The sequence below is a fragment of the Geotrypetes seraphini genome, chromosome 2, assembly GCF_902459505.1.
Source record: "Geotrypetes seraphini chromosome 2, aGeoSer1.1, whole genome shotgun sequence".
NCBI classification, from domain to species: domain Eukaryota; kingdom Metazoa; phylum Chordata; class Amphibia; order Gymnophiona; family Dermophiidae; genus Geotrypetes; species Geotrypetes seraphini.
The window spans coordinates 7,522,814-7,545,505 of NC_047085.1; the positions used below are offsets into that span (position 1 = coordinate 7,522,814).

Below are 22,692 nucleotides of genomic sequence, written 5' to 3' on the forward strand. Positions count from 1 at the left end.
ATGTGAGAATATGCTGCCTGCTTGCCCTGGGATAAAGCACAGTTACTTACCGTAACAGGTGTTATCCAGGGACAGCAGGCAGATATTCTCACAACCCGCCCTTCTCCCCGGGGATGGCTTCTTTGCTGGCTATGGAACTGAGGACCACGAGGTGGGGATGGCCCTCTAGTGGGCAAGAAGGCATGCACATGCGTGGTGCAGCATAGCAAGCTTAAAACTTCTTCAAGTTTGCTTGAAAAGCTGTCCGCGTCGGGGCTCCGTGGATGACGTCACCCACATGTGAGAATATCTGCCTGCTGTCCCTGGATAACGGTAAGTAACTGTGCTTTATGGGCTAGGATTCACAAAGCAAACCGATCGTGTACCGATTGGTTTGCGACCCCTTTGCAACCCGATTTTACTCTGTCCCGATTCACTTACCTCTCTGCTGATCCCATTCTGATCTGCGCATGCAAATAAGGGGAACGGCACACAAAGTAGGCAGGGACGCGATTCACAAAACAAATTTGCGAACCGACTGGGCTGGCCGAACAACTCAAGAAGCGACTGCTGGGGACCAGTTGCAAACGTCCTTTCCGACTCTCCAGCTCCATTGCCGCCCTGTGCTCTGCAAGCCCTGCTCTCTGCTGTCCCGATCTCGCTGCCTTTACTCCTCTCTCTGCCCTTCTCCTGCCTTTCAGCCCCGCCCCGCCTCTCCTCTTGCCGCCATACTTTCTGCCCCAAATCCAAACACCCTCTGCTCTCTGCGCCCTGACTCTCCTGTTCTCTGCCTCCTTCCCCGCAGTGTGAGCCCACGTGTTTAAAGCGGGGCTGCACTACTGCAGAGAAGGTGGCAGTGAGTTTAGAGGCTGCTGCCACCGGGGATCGCCTTTCAAGAGAGTCGGGGCCCCAAAAAACAAAAACAAAATGGAGCAGAAACTAACAAGAATGCATGCGCAGACCATCTACAGAGAAAGCAGATGGTTTGCGCATGCGTCTGGATCTCACACTTGCAATCCGTGTCGGTGGATGGTGGTGTTCCTCTAATCTCCCCCATTAGAATATTGCTGGTTTGTGAATCCATCAGACCTGCCCGGATCGAGCACAGATTGGTCACAATCGGATAGGTTAGTGAATCTAGCCCTATGTATTTTATACTGTTGTACTCTTCACTGTTTATGTAAACTGCCTGGAACTGCTGGTGACGGTGGTATAAAGGAATAAAGTTATTATTATTATTATTATTAGGAAATACCATATTTTTTGCTCCATAAGATGCACCGGACCATAAGATGCACCCTAGATTTAGAGGAAGAAAACAAGAAAAAAACATTCTGAACCAAATTCTCCCTGCCGGGCTCTGCACCCAACCCCACACTCCTTGCCAAGCTCTGCACCCTGTTACCCCTCTGGTAGATTAGGGCAGGCAGGCAGGCTTAGTGACTGGCAGGCAGGTAGGGACAGGGCAGGCAGGTACAGGGTAGACAGATAAATTTGGTTTTGCACCATGAAATTAAGAGATCTGTAGCTCTGACATTCTGAAAGTCCGTGAGCAATATGAGAACTATGACTCCATACATACAAAACCTGGTGTGGATCACACGGAAAGAATTCTGTATAAATGAGCTGCCTCTGATTCCTGAGAACTCTAGCCACGTCCATTAAAGCTGGACGGTGACCTGAGCAGATTCGAGAGGCAGGTGATCCCTGCATCATCTCCAGGCCCGACAGCAGTTCATCCACTCGCCCCTGGGGCCAGCTCCTCACTCACCTCCCCGGAAGCTTGGCACTCCTCTTCAAAAACTGTTTGCTGTGATCCGCTGCCATATTGTGTTAGAGGTAGAGAGTCCAGGCGGGGGCCCAGCGCACCTCCCTGGACCCTATGGTCAGGAAGGCCGCTGCCTCACTCAAGACACCTGCTCTTGCTCTCCGGGGCAGCCATCTTGAATCCGGGCACGCAGCGCTTTGCTATTGTCTGACGGAAGAGGCAACATAGGCGGAGCCAGTCAGAGTGCTGATGCTGCAGAGTGAGCCAGCGAGGGTCAGGCTGGAGGCCTGGCAGGTTAGTGATGGGGAAGGTGGCTTCCTATGACAGGTGTTCATGTGATGGAAGCGCTTTCCTTCGGGAGCTGCAGCTTATCCTGGTTTGTGGCTGCAGTCTGAGCGAGCTCGTGAGGGTTGCAAAGAGTCTCCCTTGCCAGCGCTGGACCGGGAATACAAAAAGGAGTGGTTGGGTTTGTGGTATTTGCTCCATAAGATGCACCCTTATTTCCACCCACTTTTTTGGGGAAAAAAGTGTGTCTTATGGAGCAAAAAATATGGTACTTGGAGTAGAACCCTTGGCCCCTCTCCTATAAAGAGCTGAAAGTTCTTGGTGATGGAGGGTAGTCTGATAGGAATTGAAAGAAGATGCTTAGAGGATGGTTTGGAGGTATTTTATTTTTTTTTTGTAATTGTTTATTTATATAGAACAGTGTACACAATCAAAAGTACAAAAGAAAAGCCATCATATACGCCCCAAGCAGGAGCATAGATATCATCCAACAATACAGAATTGCAGCATCCTCAATAACATGAGAACATTGTTAAACAAGTATATAAACCCTCCCCCCAAAACCCCTCTCACTTTAAGGTCTAACCTCAAAGTCCCGAAAGAGCGCCTAATACCCCCATCCCCCACCCTCAAAGGACACCCTACTATATCTGGCAAACACTGCTCTCTAAATAGGTCCCACAGGGAAAATTTTTTTTAATATTTATATATATAGTGTGTATATATACATACATATAATAATAATAATAACTTTATTTTTCTATACTGCCATAATCAAACGACTTCTAGGCGGTTCACATTGAAAGAAGGCTGGACAATCAGCGAATTACAGAATGCATGAAGAGAAAGTGTTACATGGGGAAGGAAAATATGAGAGGTTGGAGTTACCTGAGATATTTCAACAGGGTTTGCAGCGGGGAAATAACATAGTGAGAGAAGGTCATCTATTTAGGTAATAAATTTGTCTAATAGAGTGGTTTTAATTGATTTTCGGAATGCGTTGTAGTGCTGTTTGGCTTCATTTATGCAGTTTCCCAGCCAGGATTGCTGTTTGTTTGCTTGGTACATGAAGGTTCTGTCCAGGAAGGATTTGTATTTGCAGCCTGTGATCTTTGGGTATGCAAAGATGTTTTTGTTTCTGGTGGTTCGTGTGGGGTTGTGTAGAATGAAGTGTATTGGTAGCCAGTGTAGTTTTTTGTAATAGGGGCTAATGTGGTCTTTTTTTTCTCAGTCTGAAGATTAAGCGAACCGCAGTGTTTTGTACTAATCTCAATTTTTTAAACTGTTTTTTTGTGGAATACCCAGGTAGACGATGTTGCAGTAGTCCAGGATAGATGGGATCAGCGACTGCACCAGTAACCTAAAGGATGTTGGGTCAAAGTATTTTTTGATAGTCCTTAGCTTCCACAGTGTGTAAAAGCATTTCTTCACCAGTAAGTTTGTGTGGTCAGAGTAAAATCCTGAGCACCCAATCAACTAGATACGGTATGTTCTTACACAGAAACAGGGGTGCCAATGTCTCCTTTGCTATTCATTCTAGCTCTGGAACCACTGTTATTTGCCATCAGACAATCTCCTACTGTTCATTGTTGGCAATAGTTATACCTTTAATTCAAAATATCAGCGTATGCTGATGATGTTTTATTATTTGTCAGAACCTGAGGCCTCATTAACATCTTTGGTAAAACTGATTTCTACTTTCTCCAATATCTCTGGATATAAAGTTAATTGGGACAAAACCGAACTCATGCCTCTTAACTCCTCTTGCATCCCCTTTTCCATCACTTCATATCCTTTCACTTGGGTTACCTCTGGCATAAAATACCTTGGATTGTCCTTCATACAGACATTAAATCAACTCTACTTACACACACTTAGGGCCAGGTCACCACAACCAAGGACACCGGGGAAACCAGCAAGGTAAGGAAGCGGCAGGCACAGAAGGTAAGGGGGAGGCAGGCAAAGAAGGAAGCGGCAGGCACAGAAGATAAGGGGGGAGGCAGGCACAGAAGGAAGCGGCAGGCACAGAAGGTAAGGGGGAGGCAGGCACAAAATGAGCACACAGGCACAAAAGGAACACACACAGAAGAAGCAGGTACAGAAGAGAACACACAAGCAAAAGGCACCGGTACATTAGTAGAGAGTACTCCAAATAGTTGGACAGCAATGGAAGCAGAGGGAATCCAGAGGATGAGCTTCCCAGTGTACTGCACGGACTGTCATATGTACGATTACCTCCCTTCCGGGAGGCAGTCATATATATGCAGTCGGTGTCACGAGCTGAAAAGCTTGAAGAAGGAGGTTAGTCGCATGAAGTACAGGATTCAAGAACTGGAGGGACTTTACATCATGGAAGACCTGTACAGGACAGAAGGCCCGCTCAGGACAGCTGAAGACCCAGAGACAGAGAGGCACATCAAGGAACAAGTCAGGGAGCTCGAGGAGTTCATCCAAGAGTCCTACAGGAGGGTAGAAGAACAAGAATATCGTAGGAAGGACGAAGATACAGCCGCAAGGAATAGAGAGCAAGAGCAGTCAGACTCCAAGGAAAAAGATGCCCATAGAAGAACTCCGCAGGAAGGGAAGACAAGGTCTTGCCGGTGCCTAGAAGAGGAAGCAGTAAAGCACACCGAGGACGCAGACCTGCGACTGAAGCGAAAATTGAAGATGGGAAAGTCTGCGATCCTAGTGGGAGACTCAAACCTAAGGAATGTAGACAGTTACATAGCAGGTGGGAGAGAGGATTGACTCCCAGGAGCGAGAACAAAGGACATTGTGGACAAAATTGGAGAGATCCTGGAAGGAGCAGAGACAGAAGAGACTGCAGTAGTGATCCACATCGGGACAAATGATGACAGCTGGAGAGACTACAGAAGAAGTGCACTGATAGAACAGTTTAAAATTCTGGGTAGGAAGTTGAAGATGAGGACCCAGAGATCCTACCAGTACCGAAGGCAGATGTGAAGAGGCAGACGGAACTACAATCAATAAATGCTTGGATGGGGAAATGGTGTGAAGAAGAGGGGTTCCACTTCATGAGGAACTGGACAACGTTTTGGGGTAAGAGCAAGCTCTTCAGGAGAGATGGACTGCACCTCAGCGCGGCGGGAACTAAACTTCTAGCAAACAACGTCAGGAGAGGAATAGAACAGGCTTTAAACTAAGAAGAAGGGGAAAGCTGACAGTTGGCCAAGGGTCGACAATTCGGAAGAAAGTATCCTGCGAAGATACTAAGCGGTTAAAATGGGAAGAAACAATGGGCAAAACACAGAAGTTGACTAACCCAGAAGAGGAGGATAAAAGGATTGCAGCACAAGAGAAGAAAATAAAGTTCGAAGCACAGCGAAAGGAAATGAAGACAAAAAAATACCAGGACCTAAATTGCATATATACTAATGCAAGGAGCCTAAGGAACAAAATGGGGGAATTAGAAGTCATGGCTAAAACTGAGAACATAGACATCCTTGGGGTCTCCGAAACATGGTGGAATGAAGAAAACAAATGGGATACAGCACTACCGGGGTACAATCTCTATCGCCAGGACAGGTCAGGTCAGAAAGGAGGAGGAATAGCCCTATACATAAAAGAAAGCATACACTCGACCAGAGTGGACACAGCAGAGATGACCAACAAATTGGAATCGCTATGGGTTAAAATACCCGGAAGGAAAGGGTCCGAGATAAAGATGGGCCTGTACTATCGTCCACCTGGACAAACAAGCTATCGATGAAGAAATGGAAGCCGAGATGAAGCAAGAATGCAAAAGCAGTAACACGATTATTATGGGAGACCGGATTCCTGGAGGCTATACAGGATTGCTTCATGGATCAATTTGTTAGAGAACCGACGAGAGGGAATGCCACTCCAGACCTAATCCTAAATGGACTAGGGGGACCTGTGAAGGAAGTGGAAGTAGTGGGACCATTGGGAAATCAGCGATCACAGTATGATCAAGTTCAAAGTTGAAGTAGGAATACCGAAGGGAAAAAGAACCATAGCGACAACTTTTAACTTCAAGAAAGGAGACTACAAAGCGATGAGAGTAATGGTAAGAAAGAAACTTAGGAACACCTCAAAGAAATGGCAGACTGTAGAACAAGCCTGGTCTTTATTCAAGGACACGGTGATCGAGACGCAAAATCTGCAAATCCCAAGATTCAGAAAAGGGTGCAAAAAGAATCAAACAAAAGACCCGGCGTGGATAACAAAAGAAGTAAAGAAAACGATAGGTGATAAGAAGAATTCATTCAGGAAATGGAAAAAAGACAAAAGTGAGGAGAACTGGAAAGAGCACAGGAAGTATCAAAAAGAATGTCAGAAAAACCAAAATATGAAGAAAGGCTAGCCAAGGAAGCACGAAATTTCAAACCATTCTTCAGATATGTTAAAGAGAAGCAGCCGGCTAGGGAGGAGGTAGGACCGCTGGATGATGGAGACAGGAAGGGAGTGGTGAAGGAGGAGAGAGAACTGCGGAAAGACTAAACATGTTCTTTTCGTCTGTATTTACAAAAGAGGACACATCTAACATACCGGAACCTGAGCAAATCTTCAAAGGAGACCAAACAAATAAATTAGCATCCATGAAAGTAAGCCTTGAAGACGTACGTAGGCAGTTAGAAAAATTAAAAACCGACAAATCACCGGGCCCGGACGGAATCCACCCTAGGGTACTGAAAGAACTAAAGGAGGAAATAGCGGAACTACTACAGCAAGTTTGCAATCTATCCCTGAAAACAGGAGTGATCCCGGAGGATTGGAAGATAGCCAATGTTACGCCCATCTTTAAAAAGGGATCAAGAGGTGACCCGGGGAATAACAGACCGGTGAGTCTGACCTCGGTTCCGGGGAAAAAGGTGGAAGCGCTGATAAAAGACAGCATCGATGAGCATTTTGAAAGAAATAAACTTCTAATCACAAGCCAACATGTTGGGGAGATCGTGCCTAACGAACTTACTACACACTTCTTCAAAGGAATTAACAAACGGATGGACAAAAGGGACCCCATAGACATTGTATATTTAGATTTCCAAAAAGCCTTTGACAAGGTACCCCATGAACGCCTACTTCGGAAGCTGAAGAACCATGGGGTGGAAGGAGACGTACATAGATGGATTAGAAATTGGTTGGCGGGTAGGAAGCAGAGGGTAGGAGTGAAGGGCCACTACTCGGACTGGAGGAGGTTAATGAGTGGTGTCCCGCAGGGGTCAGTGCTCGGACTGCTGCTTTTCAATATATTTATCAATACATAGAAACAGGGACGAAGTGCGAAATAATAAAATTTGCAGACGACACCAAACTATTTAGTGGTGCTCGGACTAAAGAGGACTGCGAAGAATTACAAAGGGACCTGCACAAGCTAGGGGAGTGGGTGACGAGATGGCAGATGAAGCTCAGTGTAGAGAAATGTAAAATATTGCATGTAGGAAGCAAAAACCTGAGGTACAGCTATACGATGGGAGGGATGTTATTGAGTGAAAGTACCCAGGAAAGGGACTTGGGGGTAATAGTGGATAAGACAATGAAGCTGTTGACACAGTGCGCAGCAGCCGCTAAGAGAGTGAATAGAATGCTAGGTATAATCAAAAAGGATTACAACCAGAACGAAAGAAGTTATCCTGCCGTTGTATCGGGCGATGGTGTGCCCGCATCTGGAGTACTACATCCAATATTGGTTGCCGTACCTTAAGAAGGATATGGCGATACTCAAGAGGGTTCAGAGGAGAGCGACACGTTTGATAAAGGGTATGGAAAACCTTTCATACACTGAGAGACTGGAGAAACTGGGGCTCTTTTCCCTGGAGAAGATTAGATGGGATATGATAGAGACTTACAAGATCATGAAGGGCATAGAGAAAGTAGAGAGGGACAGGTTCTTCAAACTTTCGAAAACTACAAGAATGAGAGGGCATTCGGAAAAGTTGAAAGGGGACAGCTTCAAAACCAATGCTAGGAAGTTTTTCTTTACCCAACGGGTGGTGAACACCTGGAATGCGCTTCCAGAGGGCATGATAGGACAGAGTACGATATTAGGGTTCAAGAAGGGATTGGACAATTTTCTGAAGGAAAAGGGGATACAGGGGTACAGATAGAGGACTACTACACAGGTCCTGGACCTTTTGGTCCGCTGCGCGAGCGGACTGCTGGGCACGATGGACCTCTGGTCTGACCCAGAAGAGGCATTTCTTATGTTCTTAATTTCCAAGATTACTGCCTTATTAGCCTCCTGGTCCCCCTTAAATCTCTGCTGGTGGGGTAGACTCGATACTTTAAAAATGATGGTAGTTCCTAAAATAATATACACCCTAAACATGTTCCCTATTTTATTTCCAGCCTCCCTATATAAACAGCTCGAAAAATTGATGCTTGCCTTCCTCTGGAATAACAAACCCTACAGTATCTCAATACAAAAATTGAAGTCTCCTAAAAGATTAGGGGGGGGGGGTTAACTTCCCTGATCTTCATCTTTACCATAGAGCGTTCATTTTGCGCCAGGGAGCAGAATGGCTCACCTCATCGGTCTCCACAGACATCCCCAACTGGCTATTACTGGAGAAATCTCTCCTACATCCCATTCCCCTTATTCATCTAGTAGATTCCTCTTCTTCAAGTAATCACCTCCACAATCCCCTTATTCAGACCACTCACAAAATTCTCCTTGATTTGGACAAACAGTTGGAACATCCTTGGCTGCAATCTGCACTTTGCCCTATTTGGGGTAAACGTCAATTCTTAATAGACTCTTCTCCTGGCCCTTGTGGTTTCATAATCACATACAGATGGTTGCTTCATTATTCACTTCAGATGGTTCTTGGCTCCCCTTTAGTGAATTAATAGTGAATTATTCTCTCCCTCCCCTCTCAATTTTACCAATGGCTTCAACCGAGATCCTCCATTAAGAAATCTATCTTGAATCCCCTATTAGCGAACACTTCACCGACTCTCCTTTCCCTCGCTAAGCAATATTTAGCACTGGGACATACTGCATCCAATTTTTACAAACTCCTGAAATCTATCTCCCCTGACCCAACCTTACTACTCAAAAAATCCTGGGAATTTGATTTTGGTTTTCCCATTTCTGATGAGGCCTGGTCACATATATTGGCATCCACCTCCCACATTTCCAGGTCTGCTTCTTTTCTGCAGAGTATGTTTTTCCTCTTTCATAGAGCAATGGACTCCCTTGAAATCCCATAGGATCAATCCTTCTTTCCCGCAAACTTGTTGGTCATGTAACTCTGACACTGGCTCCCTGAAACACCTCCTTTTCTCATGTCCATGCATACAAAATTTCTAGGATGCAGTTTGGGACACACTCTGCTCCATATTTCATATAGATATTTCACTGATTACCAAATACTTCTGTTGAAATCCTTTGCTCTGATGGATAGGCTATCCAATGAGGAAGCCTCCCTTTTTGATATCTTGCTATCGATAGCTATAAAAATTCTCCTTAGCTCGTGGAAGAACCTTTCTAAGACTTCACACTTACAATGGTGGAACTTAGTTTGCATGACGTACAGATTTGAAGCGTACTTAGCTAAAACCTACAACCGCTATCCTCTCTTTCAGAGCAAATGAATGCCTCTCAAAATGTATATTCAAAGCTCTACTCCCTGACACATAAGAACGAGGCACCAAGTTTGCGAATGTTTTGCTCGTCTTGCAAAACACTCGCAAACTGGTGCACTCGTAAACCGAGGTACCACTGTACCTGAATAACCGCCTCATCCACAACACCGCAACCAGACATAGGAAAACCCACACCCCATTCTCATACCCCCCAATTAAGGAGGTCAAACGGAAAAAACAATATGATGGCCTTCTGGCCACTCAAGCAGCCAAACTAGACAACCAAATCGCCAATCTACTGACAGCATCCCTCGACTACAAGACTTTTAGAAAAGAAATAAAGACCATACTCTTCAAGAAGACTCTGAAAAAAGAAATAATACCGCAAGTCCCAAACTCCACCTCTCACTAAAACCAACTACCCCAAACAAATAACCTTACCCATTTCTCACTCTTTTTGAAAATGATCAATTTTTTTTTTTTTTTTGTAAGTTCTTGTTGTAATACATCTTGGATAATTCTTTTGTAATCCGCCTTGAACTGCAAGGTAATGGCGGAATAGAAATCCCTAATGTAATGTATATATATATTTTGCGCCTCGGTGACCGTATCCTTAAAAAGAGACCAAGCTTGCTCCAGCGTCTTTATAGTGTTTATCCTCTTCTTAATTTTCTTCCCCACCATGCGTCTCATCCCTTCATAATTTCCTTTTCAGAAGTTTAGGGCTATGGCCTTCGTTCTGGACCGACGTTTCACCCCTATTTCCAGGTTGAAGCATATCACATTGTGATCGCTGTTTCCCAGCGTCCCTTCTACTTCTACATCCTGTGCCAGTCCTCGCAGCCTATTTAGAACTAAGTCCAGAATTACATTTCCTCTTGTATTTTCCTTGACAAGTTGTTCCAGGAAGCAATCACCTACAGTTTCCAGGAACTTGGTCTCTCTAGCACATCCGGAGGTGATTAGGTTCCAATCTATCCCCGTATAGTTGAAGTCACCCATGATAACTGCGTTGCCTCCCTCTTTTCTTCCCTTTTCCTTTTTCTTACTGCGCTATCTCCTCTTCTCCTTTTATATATTTTTGTTCAATCTCTAGCTTAAATTCATGCTGCTTGTTATCTTCCTTAGTGTCACCACTTTCGTAAGTTACATTGATATTCCAATGTTATATTCTAATGGTTCATTTTGATAACTCTTTTATATTAACATGTTGTTGCTATATTACTTGTTTATGTAGCTTTCGATGTACAGCTCCTATGTATGTACCTTATTGTAAAATATAAATTTCTCAATAAACATACCTTAACTTAAAAAAAAAGAAACAGTCTCCCCTGCCCCCTCCATCTCCAAATAGGTACCCCATGGGTCGACATATTGGGACCAGGTTCGATTCATAATAGCAGTCAACCGAGGAGGTATTTTTCAAAGATGAAAAGTATAACCCCCTCTCACAATTTGTAGGACCCAGTTGTCTGATGAAATTAGGGGTCAACGTTGATGGAAATAATGAGACGACACCATGATGGGGAAGTGGCTGTAGGACACTGGCTAGGCTCTCTAATAAAGTCAGAAAGACTTAGGATTTTTGTTCATTTTGGGGTTGGGTCTTCTAAAAGTATGTGTGTCGGCGAAAGGGATGATTAACAAGACTAAGAATATTATAATGCCCCTGTATCGCTCCATGGTGCAACCTCATCTGGAGTATTGCGTTTAATTCTGGTCTCCTTATTTCAAGAAAGATATAGTGGCGCTAGAAAAGGTTCAAAGAAGAGCGACCAAGATGGTAAAGGGGATGTAAATCCTCTCGTATGAGGAAAGACAAACGGTTAGGGCTCTTCAGCTTCAAAAAGAGACGGCTGAGGAGGAGATATGATTGAAGTTTACAGAATCCTGAGTGGAGTAGAACGGGTACAAGTGGATCAATTTTTTACTGCATCAAGATTTACAAAGACTAGGGGGACACTCGATGAAGTTACAGGGAAATACTTTTAAAACCAATAGAAGGAACTATTTTTTCACTCGAGACTAGTTAAACTCTGGAACGCAATGCCAGAAATTGTGGTAAGAGCAGATAGCATAGCTGGTTTTAAGAAAAGTTTGCACAATTTCCTGGAGGAAAAGTCCATTGTCTGTTATTGAGAAAGACATGGGGAAAGCCACTGCTTAACCTGGATTGGTAACATCTAATATTGCTACTCCTTGGGTTTTGGCCAGGTACTAATGAGCTGGATTGGCCACCGTGAGAACGGGCTACTGGGCTTGATAATAATAATAACTTTATTCTTTTATGCTGCAATTACATTACATTACATTAGTGATTTCTATTCCGCCTGTGCCTTGTGGTTCTAGGCGGATAACAAATTATAAGAGATCTGGACATTACTGAGAGAATTGCGTAACAAAGATTATCGAGAGAATTGCGTAACAAAGATTATCTAGAGAATTACATAACAGTGATTCATGTACTTTACATGGTGTGGTAGAGGATTCAATAATAAGAATTACATAGCAGAGAATCAAGTGATAACAGGATACAGTGGAGAATATCAGTATATACGGGTTACAGAAGAGAAGTTACCTAACAATGACGTAAGAAGTTTGTTGGATAGTGAGGTAGATGCTTATTTAGGAATCAGAATATTTTTGGAAGGAAAGGTTCTAGGAGTTGACTAATGTGTTATTCCAGAGAGGGAGAGCTTGCGCGAAAGGGGAGGAGATTAGTTAGTAGGGACGTGTTTTTTGAATAGAAATGTTTTGATTTCTTTTCGAAACACTTTGATGTCTGTTGTGTTGATCATTAGTTTGGTGATGGTGGGGTCAATTTTTGCTGCCTGTGTCGCTAGAAGGCTGTTGTATAGTTTCTTACGTCGGGTACCATTATGAGGGGGGAAGGTGAATAGGTTTTGAGTTCTCCTTGATCTGGATGAGTGGTAGAGGTATAGGCGGTTGTTTAGGTAACAGGGGGCAATTCCATGGGTTACTTTAAATAGTAGACAATAGAACTTGAATTGAGTTCTTGCTTTTATCGGGAGCCAGTGAGAGTTTACATAGGTGGGGGTGATGTGGTCAAATTTGCTGAGACAGTAGATGAGTCTGATGGCTGTGTTCTGAACGGTCTGTAGTTGTTTTATCATGTTGTTTGGGCATAGTAGGTAAAGGCTGTTGCAGTAATCCAAGGTACTGAGTGTGAGGGATTGTACAATGATCTTGTAGTGTTCTTTGGTAAAGAACTTTCTTATTTTTCTTAGGTTTCGCATGGTGAAGAATGCCTTCTGTATGACTTTGTGTATCTGTGTCTGCATAGTGCAGCGTCTGTCTAATTGTATTCACAGAATTTTGAGAGTGCTCTGTATAGGATATTTGATTGCGTTTACTTCCAGTTCTGTTAGTGATGGCTTTTGTTCCTTCTGTAGTAGTAGGAATTTGGTTTTCTCTGCATTCAGTTTCGGCTTATGGTTCATCATCCATTTTTCTACAGTTTCCAGTGTTGTTTTCAGGCGTCCATTGGAGATGGGGTCTTGGATGTCAAATGGGAGAATGATGGTTATGTCATCTGCGTAGCTGAAAGAAGTTATATTTAGGGCGTCTAGAGCAGTGCCTAAGGAAGCTATGAAGAGGTTGAATAGTATGGGCGATAGTGGGGATCCTTGTGGTACTCCGCAGGGGTTTGTCCAGGGGTCGGATAAAATATCTTTTGACTTAACTCTATATGAGTTCTAGGCAGTTTACACTAAGAACTGGACAGTCAGCGAAATACAATTATTCAATAAGAATACAATCATTCATTGGTCTGACCCAGTAAGGCTATTCTTATGTTCTTGCTTGTATCAGTAGCCAGTGTGTGTCTTGGTATGCAGCAGTGATGTGGTCGAACTTCTTCAATGAGCAGATCAGTCTGACTGTTGTGTTTTGCACTGTTTGTAGTTATTATATCATGGTAGCGGGGTAGGTATTTGATATTTCAGTAGTCTAGTAGGCTTACTATTAGTGCCTGGACCAGAAGTCTGAATTGTGTTCTAACGAAGAATTTCCGGATTTGCGTTAGGTTATGCATGACTGCAAAGTCTTTCTAGACTGTTTTGTTGATATGTAGTTGCATGGCATAGCCTCTGTCTATCATCATCCCTAATATTTTTAGGTGGGGTAGTATTGGGTATGAGATGGAGTTTATTTCAAGGTTCGTTATGGTACGGGTTCTGTCGTTTGAGAAGTAGGAACTTTGTTTTGTCTGGGTTTAGTTTTAGTTTGCGGGTTTTCATCCATTGTTTTACTGTTTCTAGTGTTTTGTGTAGTGCGTTTTTTGCTGTGGGTGTCGATTGGTCGAAGGGAAGGAAGATGGTGATGTCATCTGCATAGTTGAATGATGTTATGTTTACTTGGTCTAAGCAGGCGCCTAGTGAGGCAATATATAGATTAAAGAGTGTTGGGGACAGTGGGGATCCTTGGGGCACACTGCAGGGGTTGTACCAGGATTCTGATTTTTCTTTGTTTGTTTTTACCCTGTCGTTTCTGGATTGAAGGAATCCTTGGAACCATGAGGGTACCCTGCCTGTGATTCCTATTGTTTCCAATATTTGTAGTAGTATGTTGTGATCAACCAGATCAAATGTTGTGGTGAGATCTAGTTGTATGATTAGCAATTTTTTGTTTTTGCTCAAGTGTTGTCAGGCTGAGTCCAGGAGAGAGTAACTTTGGACAAACGTATTACACTGGAAAAACACTCCGATTTAATATTTAAGAAAGGTATCTCAGTGCTCTGGAAGCTCCGTACCATCAAGAAGTACTTTGATGAAACTTCATTCCATCTGTTAGTCCAGTCTTCTATTCTAAGTATTTTAGACTACTGCAACATCATATACCTGGGTGCATTTAAAAGAAAACACAAATAAATTGAGAGCCCTCCAGAATACGGCTGTCTGCCTTATTTTCGGTCTAAAAAAATGGGAGCATATCTCCTCTTTTTACCAAAAGCTTTATTAGCTGCCGTTAGAGTCCAGAGTACTGTTTTAAGTTTTCTTGTATATGCTACAAAGCGGTATTTGGTATGCTTCCAGGTTACCTCATTCCTCATTTTACTTTGAGTCGCTTAAATAAGAGCTCCCGAAGAGCACACTTGTTCACATATCCTTCAATAAAACTCTGTCAATATAAAAGGTTCCTAGAGAGAACTTGTTCTTTTCAGTCGGCCAAAATGAAAACAGATAAAAACCTATCTTTTCAGTCGGCCAAAATGAAAACAGATAAAAACCTATCTATTTAACAAGCCAGGATCCTAATATTGTTTCTTAATTCATTACTATCCTTAAATCGTTCTTACTTCTCAACATTGTCAACTTTTATCATGTAGGTCCTTCAGAACTTCATCTGATGTTTGCATTTGTATTGTTTATATTGCATTGTATGTATTTGCATTCAATTGTTGTAAACCGCCTAAACTTTCAGGTATGGCGGTATACAAAAATAAAATTAGTAGTAGTAGTAGTAGTGCATGTAGTTGGTCCTGAAGCCTGATTGGGAGGGTGGAGTATGCTGTGGAGTTCTAAGTAGTCTGTGAGAAGTTTTGCCACTAGGCCTTCCATGAGCTTGACATAAAGAGGTATTGAGGCTATAGGTCTGTAATTGGAAGGTAGATCTGTTGCTCTCTTAGGGTCTTTCCAGATAGGGGTGATGATGATTTCACTGAGATCTTGTGGGAAAAGGCTTTCAGTGAGCAAAGACTGTATCCATTGAGTGAGGTGGGTGCAGAATTTCAGACTTGAGGTTCTTAACAGGTATGGGGGCAGTAGTTGAGGTCGCATACTGCATGATTGTATTTATTGTATAGTTTGTTTATGTTGACCATTGAAGTTTTGGAAAGTCAGACCAGGCTCAGTTTCGCTGCACATGACTCTTGCTCTGTGTGTGGGGAGGTGGAGAGTGATCTCGTTCAGATGGGTTGGGATTCCAGTGAAGGTATCCATAGCTATTGTGATTTTGCTTCTAAAGAATTCTACTAGCTGGGAGGCAGATAGAGTGGGGGACGTTGTTAGTGGCTAGATAGGGTTTGGTGTCGGTGAGTTCCTTTAGTAATTTGAATAATTTTTGGGTGTCTTGGATTTCAAAGCCCATTTGTTTTGTGTAGAATGTTTTTCTTTTAGTTTATTCTTGTATTGTAAAACCTGTGAAGGAATCCGTGGGACTGTTTGATGATCAAGGAGCAAAAGAGGCACTCAGGGAGGATAAGGCCATAGCGGAGAGACTGAATGAATTATTTGCTTCAGTCTTTATGAATGATTTCCAAGGGTAATGATGCTGAGGAACTGAAAGAAATCTCAGTGAATCTGGAAGATGTACTAAGCCAAATCGACAAGTTAAAAAGTGATAAATCACCTGGACAGGATAGTATACATCCCAGGGTATTAAAATAACTAAAACATGAAATTGCTGACCTGCTGTTAGTGATCTGTAACATTTCGCTAGTAGTACCTCAAGACTGGAGGGTGCAAACAGTGGAGTGCCGCAGGGATCTGTACTTGGACCGGTGCTATTTAACTTATTTATAAATAATCTGGAAATTGGAATGACTAGTGAAGTGATTAAATTTGCAGATGACACTAAACTGTGCAAAATTGGTAAAGGGCTGATGTGTGGCAGGTCTTCTCTTGCTTTTCTTCCGCTCGGAGCGGTCCCAGCGTTCTGGGAAATCCCTTTTCTTCTACGCTGAAGAGTTGGGGAAAGAGTGCCTCCGGCACTTCGGGTCCATTGGAAAGTTTTTTGAGGAGGCTGCAAGCAGAGACTACGTCGGGGGAAGGCCTGCTGGAGACACCAGCATGGAGTGGAAGCACGGCAGATCTCTCTGGATTGGGCACCACACTGAGTCCCGACAATAGAGCTCAAGTTTCAAGTTTTATTTAAATTTGATAAATCGCTTATATATAAATTACTAAGCGAGTTACAATAAAATATAAAATAAACATACAATTCAACGTACAATTTAAAATGGGTTAGACGGACAAACATATAGACAAACTTGAATACATAAGGAAAAAAAAGAGAAAGTTACAAAGTTAATGTTTTTCATTTTAAAAAAGAAAAGAAGAAGCCATGAATGGAAGGTACATGAGGAGAGGAAAGGCAATTTTTTTTTTGTTTGTTTAAATGGTAATAAGTACGCTGGGTATATGTCATTTAAAGATTTAAAGTGTCTCTAAAAAGAAAAAGTTTTCAGGTTGTTATTAAGTCTATTAAGATCTTGTTCTTCCTTAGCATAGCAGCAGATTAATCCAGAGACAAGTGGGATAGCTCACATCGACCAGCAGGTGGAGATAGAGAAACTGATTAACAGGTGGTCATATAGACTGGTATTCCTACTGTCCATTCAGTTTGCTCTATCTCCCAGCAGGGGTTTGGAGCTCTCACTCTAGCTCCTGGATTCTGGCTGTGCAGGAATAAATTTCTGGGACTTTTATATTCTTCTGTTGAGACTAGTTCTCTTCAGTTAAGAAAGGGGTGTCTGGCTGAGCGGTGCCAGCTTTGGGAGCTACACCTGGGCCTCCCCAGGTCCCTTCTCCACCCTCCCCTCCATTGGATTGAGGGGTTTCATTTGGCTCTGTGTTCTTTCTTCTTTCCAGTTAAAAAAAAAAAAGGGTCAGAGCCTTTCTGTGCTGTGCTGTGCCTCCGGGTCAGCGTTCAGCCTGTAACTGCCAGCTATAACCTTTCTTCGGTTGAATGTGTGCTTGTGTTAGGTGAGTTGGAATTTGAGTTTGGCGTGCGGTTTGGGCCGTTTTGAGGGGTTAGTTCGGGAGTTCTGCGTCGGTGGTTTTTGGCGGGATTCTCCGTTTAAAAAAAAAAAAAAAAAAAGTCCCCATGGCTGCAGAAATAGTGAAGCGGTGTTCGCGCTGTGGGAAGCGCAGGACACCGTCGGGTCTGTGCTCTGCAGGATGTGCAGACGCGCAGGCAGAGGATTTGTTTTCGCAGCTGGGTGAGGGGGAGTTTTCCAGCGCTGAAGAGGCGCGCTTGAGCTCCTCTTCCCGCGCGGTCGCGTCGGCCATGTTGCCGACCATGCGGATGCCTGAAGCGAGTGCGGCGGCTCCCGATGCGTCGGGTGCGCTGGGGGAGGCCGCGTTTTTGCCCCACGGGACAGGCAAGGCTGGACTGGCAGAAGGTGGGCTCGGCTCATTTTCGCCAGAGTTTATTATGATGTTGCACAGGGCTTTTGTGTTACAGAGCTCTCAACCTGCTCAGGCAGTGAATTTGGGGCTGCCTTTGTTGCCTACTCTGTTTGCTTCTCCTATTATTCCTGATTCGGCGGGGCCTGCTTCCTTTACTAAGGTCGCTCCTCCGGTGCGGGCTCAGGCGGCCAAGCGGCGCAGGCTTGCAACGGCGGACGAGGGGGAGGCTATCTCCGTCTCCCCCGTATCTCTGACCCTTCCTGAGGAGTTGGAGGACGGTGAGGTCCCGGATTTAGACGCGGAGGAGCTGTCGGGTAGGGACGGGGATGATCCTTCCGCGCTCCGTCTGTTTCACAGGGAGGAACTTTCCTTGTTAATTTCTAAGGCTTTACAAGGTTTGAACATCTCGCAGGAGGATCCGCCAGTGTCAGGGTCCGCGAACCCCCTTATGGCGGGAACTTGCAAGCCGGCTATATCCTTTCCGGTGCATGAGGCTATGCAGGAGCTTATCACGACGCAATGGGACACGCCGGAGGCAAGTCTGCGGGTGTCGAAAGCCATGCGACAGTTGTATCCTATTGCTCCTGCGGAACTAGAAAAGTTTAAGTTGCCTAGAGTGGATGCGTTGGTAGCCGTGGTCACCAAAAAGACTACCCTGCCGGTGGAGGGGGGTGCTGCACTGAAGGATGTTCAGGATAGGAAGATTGAGTCGTCGCTTAAAATGTCCTTTGAGGTAGCGGCAGTCACCTTGCAAGCGGCGGTTTGCAGTTCATATGCTGCACGTGCTTGTTTGCAATGGTCGCAACTCATGGCGGATAACATGATGGAGTCCGGGGGTTCTGTTCCCGCGGAGATGGCTGATCTGGAATCTGGTCTGGCGTATTTGGCAGATGCCTTGTATGATATTATTCGTGCTTCTGCCAAGCAAATGGCTCTTTCTGTGGTTTCTCGCAGGTATTTGTGGCTTCGTAATTGGGCGGATGCGGCGTCCAAGCTTCGTCTCGTGAAACTCCCTTTTAAAGGACGGTTGTTGTTTGGGGAAGACTTGGATAAGTTGGTGAAGGATTTTGGTGATACCAAAACGCAACGCTTGCCAGAGGATAGGTCTAGACCCCCTTTTGATTGCTCATTCTCATATCTTGGGATGCTTGGGCAAGGAGCATAACTGAATGGACAGGAGGAATACCAGTCTATAAGACCACCTATTAATCAGTTTCTCTATCTCCACCTGCTGGTCGATGTGAGCTATCCCACTTTTCTCTGGATTCATCTGCTGCTTCTAAAGGAAAGAAAATTAACAGGTAAGAACATAATTTTTCCTTCTCTTATATGTTGTAGTAGGCTGGGTATATGTCATTTAAAGATTAAAAGCGTCTCTAAAAAGAAAAGTTTTCAGGTTGTTTTTAAATCTATTAAGATCCTTTTCTTCTCTTATATGTTGTGGTAGGGTATTCCAGGTCTGAGGGGCCATCACTGAATATATGTCATGATGTCTAGTACCAATAATTTTTAAAGAAGGGACCGCTAACAGCCTTTGAGCTGTAGAACGGAGAGAGCGTAACGTATTTTATGGAATGAGTATCCGGTTTATAAATTGAGGTTCGTTTGTGGACAGTGTTTTAAACACTAGAAGCAGGATTTTATAGGTTATACGGTGATTAACGGGGAGCCAATGTGAATCAATCAAAAAAGGAGTTACGTGATCAAATTTTTTTCCGTTGTGGATGATTTTAACAGCGGTATTTTGAATTATTTGTAAACATTTCTTTTCCTTTTGAGTGATATTTAATAATAATGAATTGCAATAATCGAGTTTAGCAATGACAAGTGAATGTATTAAAATATTTAATGATTTAGGTTCCAAAAACTTGGACATAGAACAAATCAAACGTAAGCGGTAAAAACAGCTTTTGACAACATTACTAATGTGATCATGATACAATATTTGTCATCGATAGTATCATCAATGAAGATACTTGGGATTATTAAGTTTAGATGTATATTATTAATAGTAAATGGAGCGGCCAGATTTAACCCCTGTTTCCATAGAAAAAGTAGTGCTTTAGTTTTTGTTATATTTAAAGCTAATCTATTTAGAGTAAGCCAATTTTTAATTTTTTCTAATTTTTGGTTGATCTGGTGTATTTCATCTATATTTTCTGGATTGAGGGGATGAGTCAGCTGAATATCGTCTGCGTAAGCATAAGTAGTGAAGCCTATTGATTGACATAGACTTAATAAGGGGGAAAGAAAAATATTAAAAAGTAATGGAGACAGAATGGAGCCTTGAGGAATGCCATAGTTAAGAGTGAAAGGGTTTGAAATTGTATTATTGAAATGCACCGTAGATCCTCCCACTCTGCCGCAGAACGCCAGTTCCCCACAGCGGGATCAGGGCACACCGATTCTGGTGGTGACTCTTGACCTGGAGGCTCAAGTGGAAACAGTAGTGGGCCTGGATTTCCCCGATTGGAGAATGGACCACCAAAGGATTCTGTAAGTTTACAAACATGAGACAGAGTTGGATTCCAACGAGGTAATGGGGAGGAAATACAGACTGGTGAGCAGATTAAAACTGTACAATTGCAAAACTTTTCCTTGATTAAACTTCCTAAAGTTACTCTTGATTCTTTACGGAACTTAGTTGCTAATCTGGGGAAATCTTTGTGTCTCCAAATTCAGTGTCTGGAGCAAAGAACTAAAAAGAAGGAACAACTGAAAGAGATAAAAGTTGAAATAAGTTCTTCAAAACTTCGCATTGATAAATATGATAAGGATTTAAGTGAAATACGTCAAACACAGGAAGCTATAAGTAAAAGTAAGAGGAAAAGAAGGCCAGGATTTAAGGGGGATTTAAAAAGGTACGTGGGGGGATGATTTTAAAAGTTACAGCTACTTCAGTAATGCCGCAGCTAATAACATGGCTTATCTTACAGTTTTAAAACATAAATGAACATTTTCTGCAGCATATAGAATGGGGCGACCTATCATTGGGGAAATACGGTACTCTAACTCTCCTATTTTATTTAAGAACATAAGAATTACCGCTGCATAAAATATTCCATTTTATTTAATCCTTTCTTTCAGTTGTGTGTGTGGGTGGGGGGGTTGTGGGGTTATTTGGGAGTCTCTTTGCAGGAACCACAGAGACTTCCACATGGTGTTCATTTTTTTTTGTTTGTTTTTTTTGTTTTTACTGTTTTTCTTTATATTATTTGATATGATGGGGAGTGGGGCTGGGATTTGATGGAGATGTGTTTACTCTGTATTCCAGATTGAGTTGTTGCTCTGTAATGTTATGTTTTTTTCCTATTGTGCTGTATCCCAGTGAGGTGTACTTGCGGTGGTTATATTGTTTCTGTTTCCAATTATAAAGTTCTAATAAAAATTGGAAAAAAAAAAAAAAAAAAAGAATTACCACTGCTGGGTCAAATCAGTGGTCCATCATGCCCAGCAGTCCACTCACGCGGCGGCCCTTTGCTCAAAGACCAGTGCCCAGAGTCTAGCCTTACCTGCACACGTTCCATTTCAGTAGGAACTTGTCTAACTTTGTCTTGAATCCCTGGAGGGTGTTTTCCCCTATAACAGCCTCCGGAAGAGCGTTCCAGTTTTCTACCACTCTCTGGGTGAAGAAGAACTTCCTTACAAGTTTGTACAGAATCTATCCCCTTTTAACCTTAGAGTGCGCCCTCTCGTTCTCTCTACCTTGGAGAGGGTGAACAACCTGTCTTTATCTACTAAGTTTATTCCCTTCATTATCTTGAATTTTCGATCATGTCCCCTCTCAGTCTCCTCTTTTCAAGGGCGAAGAGGCCCACTTTCTCTAATCTCTCACTGTACAGCAACTCCTCCAGCCCCTTTACCATTTTAGTTGCTCTTCTCTGGACCCTTTCGAGTAGTACCGTGTCCTTCTTCATGTACGGCTTCTAGCATTTGTATACAGACGCTTCAAATTGTGTTTTTCCTTGTAACTTCAGGTTAATGAGAAGGCAGGAAAAATTGGAGTCTCTTACTCTTCCTTCCTCTTAAAATGTCTTTTACTCTTCCTTCCTCTTAAAACCTTATGGCTTTCTTTCACCATTATTGAAACCTCTACTGGGACTCCCTAAATATCCTGTTTCAATAGTATCCTTCAAGGATACTTCACACTGAACCATCTGCTCCTGGTCAACTATCGGCTTTTCATCTCAGTTTAAAAGATGCTTATCCCAGGACAAGCAGGCAGGTATTCTCACTAGTGGGTGATGTCATCAGACAGAGCCCCGGTACGGACGTCTCACAAGCACGTGTTGCTTGTAGAAACTTAAAGTTTCTAGATGCCCGCACCGCGCATGCGCCGGTGCCTTCCTACCCGGAGATCCGGGCGTGTCTCCTCAGTTCTTTCTTTTCCGCGGAGCTGAGAAGTTCAACTTCTTCATGCGCTAGCTGAATTCAGTTAAATTTGCCTTCCTTGTCCGCGTTTTCGTTTTCTTTTAATTACAGTTAACAGTTCTTTTCTTTTTCAAAAAAAAAAAAAAAAAAAAAAAGAGAAGATTATTTCCTCCGGCGGGTCGAACGGGCCGGCCACGTGGCTCAGGCCCACTGGCTTCGACCTCGCGGCGGAGATTTTCCGGCCTATGTCCCGGCCAATCACCGGGTTTAAGAAGTGCAGCAAGTGCCAACGCGCGATTTCACTCACGGACCCTCACTGGCGCTGTTTGCAGTGTTTGGGCCCTGACCACATCCCGAAATCGTGCGGGCCTTGCTCTACCCTTACGGCACGCTCATTCAAGCGGCGTTGCCTATTGTGGGAATCGATGTTCAAGATGGACGCAGCTAAGGATCCCACAGCCTCCACTTCATCTGATACCTCCCCGGTTCGGGCGAAACCGGCATCGACCACCCCTGCATCGAGTGTGGTGAAACCGGCATCGCTCGCCCCGACACCATCCACGAGCTCGA

The 22,692-nt window shown here is 43.6% G+C and overlaps 1 protein-coding gene across 3 annotated transcripts in view; it reads left to right on the plus strand.

The window, feature by feature from the left end:
- Window positions 1-22,692, plus strand: part of PUF60 (poly(U) binding splicing factor 60) — a 257,544-nt gene that overhangs the window by 17,286 nt on the left and 217,566 nt on the right. The window contains exon 1 of one of the 3 annotated variants that reach the window (XM_033933260.1): window positions 20,487-20,612. The exons of the other annotated variants lie outside the window; for them this stretch is intronic. The gene's annotated coding sequence lies outside the window, so the exon portion shown is untranslated. Of the gene's footprint in view, window positions 1-20,486; window positions 20,613-22,692 lie in introns of those variants that run through there. 3 annotated transcript variants of the gene reach the window in all.